Below are 9,637 nucleotides of genomic sequence, written 5' to 3' on the forward strand. Positions count from 1 at the left end.
TGATATTACTGAAGAAGAAGAAGAAGAAGAAGAAGAATTCTTATATGCCGCTTTTCTCTACCTGAAGGAGTCTCAAAGCAGCTTCCAAAACCCTTCCCTTTCCTCTCCCCACAACAGACACCCTGTGAGGGAGTTAAGGCTGAGAGAGCCCTGATATTACTGAAGAAGAAGAAGAGTTTGTTCTTATATGCTGCTTTTCTCTATCCAAAGGAGTCTCAAAGCGGGTTCCAAACCCCTTCCCTTTCCTCTCCCCACCCTGTGAGGTGGGTGAGGCTGGGAGAGCACTGATATTATTGAAGAAGAAGAAGAAGAGTTGGTTCTTATATGCTGCTTTTCTCTACCCGAAGGAGTCTCAAAGCAGCTTTCAATCGCCTTCCCTTTCCTCTCCCCATAACAGACACCCTGTGAGGGAGTTGAGGCTGAGAGAGCCTTGATATTACTCAAGAAGAAGAGAAAAAAGGAAATTACAGGGGGTGGGGAGATACCGGGGGAAGTAAGGTGTCCTTGGCAAGGCCTTGCAGGTTTACTACTTTGCAGCTGGACCTGAGTGGCACTGCAGAACCGGGACCGTTTTGGCTTAGTGTCTGTTGCTGCCCAGTTTGGCCAGAGTTTTCTCAGGGAGAAGCCACCAGGGGGAGGGAAGGAGAGAAAGCTGCCTTTGAAAGACGAGACAGATTTACAAAGGATAGTTCTGCCAGCAGTTAACTGAGATGATCAGGCAATGGAACCTGGGGACCAAGCCCTGTGAGGAAAGGCTGAGGGACCTGGGGAAGTTCAGCCTGGAGAAGAGGAGGTGAGAAGGGACAGGATGGCTCTCTTGAAGGATCTGAAAGGTTGTCACTTGGGTGAAGGCAGGGAATAGTTCCTGGTGGCTGCACTGACCTTAGCTAGTTATCTGGAAAAAGTTTTCAGAGTTGTTCAGCGCTGGAATGGGTTGCCTAAGGAGATGCGTTTCCCCTCACTGGCAGTCTTTAAGCAGCAGTCAGACAGATACTTTTCATGGAGGCCTTTCCCAACATTTTATAGTCAGAGTAATTCAGGAGTGGAATTGACTGCCTTAGGAGGGGTTGAGCTGGTTGTCTTCAAGCAGAACACACATTTGTCAGGGATTCTTAATTTATTCCTGCATGGAGCAGGGGGGGTTGGACTAGGTGGCCTCTATGCCCCTTTCCACCTCTAAGTTTTTAAAGGTAAAGGTATCCCCTGTGCAAGCACCGAGTCATGTCTGACCCTTGGGGTGACGCCCTCCAGCGTTTCCATGGCAGACTCAATACGGGGTGGTTTGCCAGTGCCTTCCCCAGTCATTACCGTTTACCCCCCAGCAAGCTGGGTACTCATTTTACCGACCTCAGAAGGATGGAAGGCTGAGTCAACCTTGAGCCGGCTGCTGGGATCGAACTCCCAGCCTCATGGGCAAAGCTTTCAGACTGCATGCCTGCTGCCTTACCATCCTGCGCCACAAGAGGCTCTTGTCATTATTGAACGCTAAAGTACAATCCAGAGTCTGCCTGCCTGTCCTTCCCTCCCTCCATTCCCTTTTTTTCATTTTTTCCTTCTTCCTCCCTTCTTTGTTGCTTTCTGGATTAAATGCCAATTTGCAGATTTTAGTCCACACTCTTTGGGAGCATTTCCCGGGGGGAGGGAGGAATGCAGACTTTGCCCCCCCAAAACATTTGCTTTGGTAACAAAACGCAGAATTTTGGTGGGGGAGGGTGCCGTAAAGGCCATTAAACCGAGCGCCTTTACATGCCTCCGAATGAGAAAATGCATTTGTTTTAACCTCCAGAGGAAACATTTCCACATCTCTGCAAGGGGAGAGAAAAACAAATCCAAATGCAGCCATTTGCTTTCTTGGATTTTTCAAAAGAAACCAAGAACTCTTTTGTCTCCGAAGCCATGTACGAAAAGAGCCACGCAACAGAACAATCCCGGCCGTGTCTGGCAGCTCAGGGTCTCCTCAATAAATCCTTCAAGACTGTTCGACAGGGGCTGGCCACTCACAATCCCCCCCCCCCCCGGCCGAAGCACAATGTGGTTTGCATCGTGCGCCTAGGATTTCTTTTCTCCCCACCAGCTGCAAGAATTTTAATCATCTGCAGGCTTCAGAACATGTTTCATGCCTGGCTATTGGCGCCTGGTGATTTCGGGCGTTCACTTTAGGCTGCTCAAGGGGGATTTTTTCTTTTTTTTTTGCAAAGAAATTTTGTATTCAGAAAAGAGAAAAAACCTGCATATTGCGTATTAACTACTTTTTGAAGAAAAGATAAGCCTAAAGCAGGTGTTTGACAATACAATCTTGTTGTTTTGCATCAGGTCCGGTCAGATGCCACATACGTCATTTTTTCAAGACTTTGTGTTTTCCCCTGAATTGACATGAAGAAGAGTTGGTTCTTATATGGCGCATTTCTCTACCAGAAGGAGTCTCAAAGTGGCTTCCAGTTGCCTTCCCTTTCCTCTCCCCACAACAGACACCCTGTGAGGTGGGTGAGGCTGAGAGAGCCCTGAGATTACTGAAGAAGAAGAAGAGTTGGTTCTTATATGCCGCTTTTATCTCCCCGAAGAAGTCTCAAAGCGGCTTCCAATCGCCTTCCCTTTCCTCTCCCCGCAACAGACACCCTGAGAGGTGGGCGAGGCTGAGAGAGCCCTGATATTACTGAAGAGTTGGATCTTATATGGTGCTTTTCTCTACCTGAAGGAGTCTCAGAGCGGCTTACAATTGCATCCCCTTCCCTCTTCCCACAACAGACACCCTGTGAAGTTGGTGAGGCTGAGAGAGCCCTGATATTACTACTTGGTCATAACAGCTTCATCAGTGCTGTGACTAGCCCAAGGCCACCCAGCTGGCTGCATGTGGGAGAGCACGGAATGAAACCCAGCTCGCCAGATTAGAAGTCTGTACTCCTAACCCTTACATCTACCTGGCTCAGTCTAACAATGTATTATTTCTTTTCATCTCAATTTTTACTGGTCAATGTAATCTAATATTGGGCTCCAGAAGGAACCAGTTTGGTGTAGTGGTTAAGAGCTGCACCCTCTAATCTGGAGAACCAGGTGTGATTACTCATTCAAGCTAGCAAGGAGAAGGAGTTGGTTTTTATACCCGACTTTTCACAACCCCCCAAAAATCTCAGGGCTTACAATCGCCTTCTTCTCCCCACAGCAGACACCCTGTGAGGGAGGTGCAGCTGAGACAGCTCTGACAGAACTGCTGTGTGAGAAAAGATCTAACAGAACTGTGGCTAACCAAAAGTTGCCCACGGTCAGTTAGCTCCTTATGGAGGAGCAGGGAATCGAACCCAGCCCTCTGTATTAGAGGTTGCTGCTCTTAACTACTCCACCAAGTTTGGGGTGGGGTCATTTGCAGTGGCAGATAGGGCTGAAGCATCCTTCCTTGATCTCTCCTGCTTAGGTAAAGCTAAAAGAAGATTTTTAGAAGATATTTGATACCTGGGCAAGGGAGGAGTCCTTATGCTGGAGTATAACCTAAGCACAGTGACTGTACATGGAACAATGTGGAAAAGCAGTCAGGTTTGGTACCAATCTCTGGTCTTGGCCAACCAGCAGAACCTGTTTTTTCGAGGAAAAAAAAATAAGTGGGTGAAGAGCCGTCAGAAGATCTCTGGCTGTCAGCACTTGGGGTGTGGGGTGGCCAAAAGCACATGGTGATGTGAGGACAAGCCGAAAAACAGCATGGGACTAGAGTGCAGAAAGAACAGATGGTGTGACTGGGCCAAAGATCATCTGGAATGGGGATTCACACCTGGGTTTCCCAGTCCCCAGTCCAGGGTTTTCCAGCCACTGGACTGCGGTACTTGGGAGGTGGTGGGTTCTCCATCTTTGGAGATTTTTAAACAGAGGCTGGAGAGCCATCTGACGGAGAGGCTGATTCTGTGAAGGCTCAAGGGGGTGGCAGGTGACAGTGGATGAGCGATAGATATGTGAGTGTCCTGCATAGTGCAGGGGGTTGGACTAGATGACCCAGGAGGTCCCTTCCAACTGTATGATTCTATGATTCTACCATGAAGGCCCCTCAACAGGACCACAGTGCTGGGTTTTAAAAACAGCCATTTGGGAGAGCCAGTGCCTTCCCCAGTCATTACCATTTACCCCCCAGCAAGCTGGGTACTCATTTTACCGACCTCGGAAGGATGGAAGGCTGAGTCAACCTTGAGCCGGCTGCTGGGATTGAACTCCCAACCTCATGGGCAAAGCTTTCAGACAGCTGCCTTACCACTCTGCACCAGAAGAGACGCTCTCTCTCTCTCTCTCTCTCTCTATATATATATATATATATATCTATATCTATATCTATATATCTATATATCTATATCTATATATCTATATCTATATCTATCTATATCTATCTATATATATCTATATATATCTATATATCTATATATATATTTATTTATTTATTTATTTATTTATTTATTTATTTAGGCAGGTTGACCGAACCCCTCCCCAAGTGGCCAATGATGGGCCGGGAGGGATGGGAAGGGGATGGGCCGCCATTGAAACCTTTGCTGGCCAAGGCTCCTCTCACTTCCAAGGGGCGTGGCAGGGAGGCGTGGCCCACTGACATCACTTCCTGTATAAAGTATATTTCGGCAGTATGTCCATGGGTAAATGATCGAAAAGGCTGCAATGATCCAACACTTTAATGGCCACTCCAGCTTCTTTTCTAAGCGTATGAAATTTCTGTTCCTCCACGTAAGAACAGGTGTTCATGACAGACCTTCTTCCCACCCATTTCCTAACAGATAGCCACAAGATTCTGAGTGAGGCACCTTGGGGGAGTTATTTTACAGAAGGTCTACAGGTATGAAACCTTGCGCTTTGCCAGAGGATCGGTCCTGCCGGCTCTCCAAAATCTCGGGCAGAGAAAGGGCTCAGTAACCTTTCAGCATCTTTCCTTAGCCCTTCCTGGTGGCTCCCTCTCTTACCTGTACGCTACATTTACCTGGAATAAATGGCCACTTTGGAAGTTTCCAGGTATTTCCCAACCCAGAAATGGCATGATACAGAATATTCCTTGAAGTCAATTTGTTATTAATTCCCTTGAGGAATTTGTTAATATTATTACTTCTGTTAAGTCCACTGTCGAAGCCACTTTACAAAACGGGGGACTACTGATCCTTGCTTGGACTTCCGTTGGAGCTAACCTGGTACACTGTTGACTGAATTATTTTTCTCCCCAGAAATACAGATTTATTGAATGAATCTTTTAAACTGTTTCTCAACGAGTCGGGCAAGCAGAAGAAGCACTAATGTGGGTTGGATTGTCCATCATTTGCGCCGTTGGCAGGGTTCTTTTTTTCTTCTTCAGGCATTCAAATTCTTCGTTCCCGCTGGAATAAAACACATAGGCAATGAAAAATGGAGGAGTCACCCCGGAAGAACTGAGTACAGAATCGCTGCCGTGTTGGGAATCCCGCTGGAAAAGTTCTTTGGAAATGTTTTCTGTTCAAAAGGAGACAAGCTGTAGGTGATCACATGCCTCACTCGTTCCAGGTTTTCAAATGAATGCCCATCTTTGCAGGTTTTTCCGCTGAGCATCCCTCCAGGAAGGTCACCACTTCCCTTCACCAGCCTCCTGCGCAACAAACAATTCCTCGCCTGAATTATTTTTTTTATATTGTTGAATTGTTTTATTGTACACAATTGTGTACAGTATTGTTTGGCGATTATGATTGTCTTGATACTTTTGCACTGTTGGAAGCATTATTTATTATCGTTTCAGAGTCACAATTACACGGCTCCCGTTTTTGCTGGCATTTTTCATTGACTGTGTACCCCATTTTTGCTGTTGTTGTAACCACCTGTCCTGGAGGCTGGCAGGCCTACTTGCATGGCCCCATCCAATCCTATGAAAATGTGACTGTTTATCCATCTTCTAGCAAGTGCCACGATGAATGAAACGACTGGATTCCTGAGCTGTCCAAACTGAACTGCAGTGATTCACAAGTGTAAGGGAGTAAAAGGCACCCCATTTTTTTTAAAGCATGGGGAGAATAGAATCATAGAATCATAGAGTTGGAAGGAGCCATACAGGCCATCTAGTCCAACCCCCTGCTCTACGCAGGATCAGCCCTAAGCATCCTAAAGCATCCAAGAAAAGTGTGTATCCAACCTTTGCTTGAAGACTGACAGTGAATAAACACCTAAAGTTCATAAGGGAGCCTTCCAGTTATCAAGTCTTCTCCTTTGCCACTAACAGCTCATCTCTGATTTAAAAGAAAAAGCAGACCAATTCATGTCACCAAAAAAGACACATTTGTTCATTTCAGGTTGCCAAAACAAGCACAGACATGGCACAAAGGCAGGTCATGATGCAATGAAAGATCCTCGGTGTTGTGTATGTGAATCTGCCAAGGTCCAAGGTGGGATCCAAGCAGATGTGTAAATCAGGGGTAGTCAACCTGTGGTCCTCCAGATGTCCATGGACTACAATTCCCATGAGCCCCTGCCAGCAAATGCTGGCAGGGGCTCATGGGAATTGTAGTCCATGGACATCTGGAGGACCACAGGTTGACTACCCCTGGTGTAAATGACCAATGCACAGCAAGGATCCTGCCTGCAGGACCCAATCGGTTTACATCAGTCTAATTCTATCTGGCCAATTGCACACACTGGCGGTTAGATTCATTGTATATAGGCTGGGGTTTTCTGGGGAACTTCTCCGTCTTGTTGTCACCTGCTACAACCTGTACTTGTGTTGAGATCACAATAAAGAGCTGTTTGTGTGCCCAGTCGTCCTGGCGTTTCTTCCAGGAACGCAGGGATCTAACACTCAGCATTTTTTTCTTAACCCCAAACTGTCCTTTGTTGCCAATTAGACTTTAGAACTTGGCATGTCACTTTTGATGGTGGCTAATCTAACCCCCTGTTGCTTTCCTTGAGGCTTTTCACTTCCCTCGGAAGATTATAGGGCTGAGAAGGAATGAATTATTGGAAGCCAAGGCCTAGCGATGCCATTCATCGTTGGGTATTATAACGTTGCTATCAAGAAGATCTGGGAAGGGAAGGGTTAAGACCATTCTTTCTCCGGGGTAGGTTTTGCAGTATGTTGAAAGGTACAGAAAGTCCATGGCAGAAGCCAATATGAAAATCACTGCACCAGACTTTCTCAGGGTTTCTTGACGGGCCTGGAAGGGTTTCCCAAATAAATTGGTGTTCATTTTTCATATATTAAAAAAAAAATTAAACATGTATCGAGTGATATGACCATATGTGGTCGTCAACCCACCCACCCCTCCCCAAAATGCCAATGAGGGGTCTGGAGGGAGAGGGAAGGGGAGGGGCCACAGGTGGGCGTGTCCACAGCTCTGCTTCCCAACCATCTTCTGCACAATTGCGCCACTTCTGGGGTTTCTTGAAGCTTGACGAATGTTTCAGGGGTTTCTCAATGGTAAGAACGTTGAGAAAGGCAGCACTACATGAAGCCTTGAAGAGTTTATTGAACGATGATACGAAGCCCTACCATAGAGTCTGATCTGTGGTGTTTCCGACATTAGACCATTTTAGGACTTCCAAAGATAAAAAACAATGGAAAATCACCAGAGGCAACCCTTAAGGTCAACAAAATTTAATTCTGTGTTCGCTTTCTTATGAAGAGTGCATGCACATGAAGGCGTATGCTCAGAATTTAATTTCGTTTGGTCGTAATGATGCCACTGGACTCAATCCTTGTCCTGGTGCTTCAAGCCAAGGATTTCCAATCAGGGAACCCTGGGGTTACATGGCCTTTCCCAGAAACTCGGATGGCTGCAGACACAGTAGACTTCACTCAAGCCCCCTTTCCCTGTCGCTCTACAGGCCTAGTCACATACTCCGCCATAAAAATGGTAAATAATCGACAAGTCATGGAATCATAGAGTTGGAAGGGATACCTGGGTCATCTAGTCCAACCCCCGCAAAATGCAGGACACTCACAGCCCTATTGCTCATACACTGTGCCTGCTACTGTGCTTGCCATTGGTTGGCTGGACCCCACATCTTGTTGTGCTAATCAGTCCTTTTGAGTTCAGTTGTGGTTCACAAAAAATTGAAGAAATAAAACTGTCCATGTTGGTAATTAATGGCAGACACTTTCCTGGTTGTGAAAAGAATTAAAAGAGATACTAGAAATAGAAAATATTTATTGCAGCATCCTCTTCATCCTCTTCATTACACAAAAATTAACACTGTCTACAGAGTCCGGAAAAAGGCAACTTTGGTTGGAATAGATTTTCAACGTTTTTGTGACTGCCTTGTCGTTGTGACATTTGTCTGGCTGCTTAGGGTAGCTCCACCCTAGGTTCAAAACATAAGTGCCTACTAAACACACATCATTAGAGTGGAAGAAACCCACCCTTTTCTAACATACAAAGAACCAGGGTTGTGTCTACCAATTCAAAATGCCCCCCCATGGCTTCTCAGTTTCTCTGGGAAAGGTCATTAGAGATTGTTTTGGTTACATTTTAAGTAAAAATTGGCACATCTGGTGAGCTGTGTTTCTGGAGAAATGACACACGACAGGCTAGAGGGACAGAACCTTTTGCCCTTCTGGGAAAATGAGTATTATTTGTTTTTCCCCCAGGGCGCATCAGATTAGCAGGCAGCACAAACGTCACAAGAACATGAGAGCATTGTTGTGTGTGAAAATCAGATGTCTGCTACTCACTTGAGGCACATCAAACAATGAGCAGACTTATTTGGTTATGGGGTAAAGCAAAGCTTTATTGGAAGGAAGCTGGAGAAGGGCCTCTCCAGGGGAAAACAAACGTGCAAAGGTGAATCTTATTTTAAGGCTCAGTGTTGAGATGATTTCCTAAGAGTCCAAATTCTCAGCCAGAACCTAATGGAACGAGAACATCATCTATAAAAATAGCATGAATAAATAAAATAAATAACCGGCTACCATCCTGGGTTCCGGTGTTTACACCCAAGGGCGGCAATTTGTATTATGGATTTTAGAATTGTTGAACCTGTGATTGTAATTGCATTGTTGGACTTATGTTGTTCGCCGCCCTGGGTCTGGTCCAGCAGAGAAGGTAGCTTGTAAATCCCAAGACATAAGTTTAAAAATTTAAATAATTCATGGTTTGCAGACATTGTTTCGAGCCAAGTTTGGAATGGATTCTCTCTTCCCTATTGGCACTGTTTTAAAGAGCTAAGTCTGAACCTTTGGCTTGCTTATTTGCTTGCTTATTTATTTATGTAAATATTTTAGATTTATAAACCGCTCTCCCTTCCGGCTCAGGGCAATTGACAAGGAGTATGAATTGCATAATTCAGTACAAGATTTATTTATTTCAAATGCGGGCCTGTTTGCAAAGGGGGAGCGGTGCCCTGTACATTTTTTGTGAAGTTCAGAGGGGAGTTGCAGGGCCTGAGCCCACCATCCATTCGTTTTAAGAGCGGCTTCAGCTGTCACTTCCCGACAAGAAGGGAAAAGTTAAAAATGCGGAACTCGATTTTTCAGGCAGGCCTCAACGGGGGCCTAGCATTGCCATAGCAACAGCGGAGCCACGCCACCGGCCAATAGGAAACTAGGCCTTCCTGCGTTTCAAAAACAGTGTAAAAAAAAAAAAAAAGGGACGCGAAGAAGCCATCCTTAAGGTCACGCTATAGGAGGGAGGGGGCAAGTGGGCGGGGA

The 9,637-nt window shown here is 45.8% G+C and overlaps 1 protein-coding gene across 1 annotated transcript in view; it reads right to left on the bottom strand.

The window, feature by feature from the left end:
* DLG2 (discs large MAGUK scaffold protein 2) overlaps window positions 1-9,637 on the bottom strand; it is a 1,130,680-nt gene that overhangs the window by 54,248 nt on the left and 1,066,795 nt on the right. The window lies entirely within an intron of this gene.

This window comes from Paroedura picta, chromosome 6, assembly GCF_049243985.1.
Source record: "Paroedura picta isolate Pp20150507F chromosome 6, Ppicta_v3.0, whole genome shotgun sequence".
Taxonomy (NCBI): Eukaryota; Metazoa; Chordata; class Lepidosauria; order Squamata; family Gekkonidae; genus Paroedura; species Paroedura picta.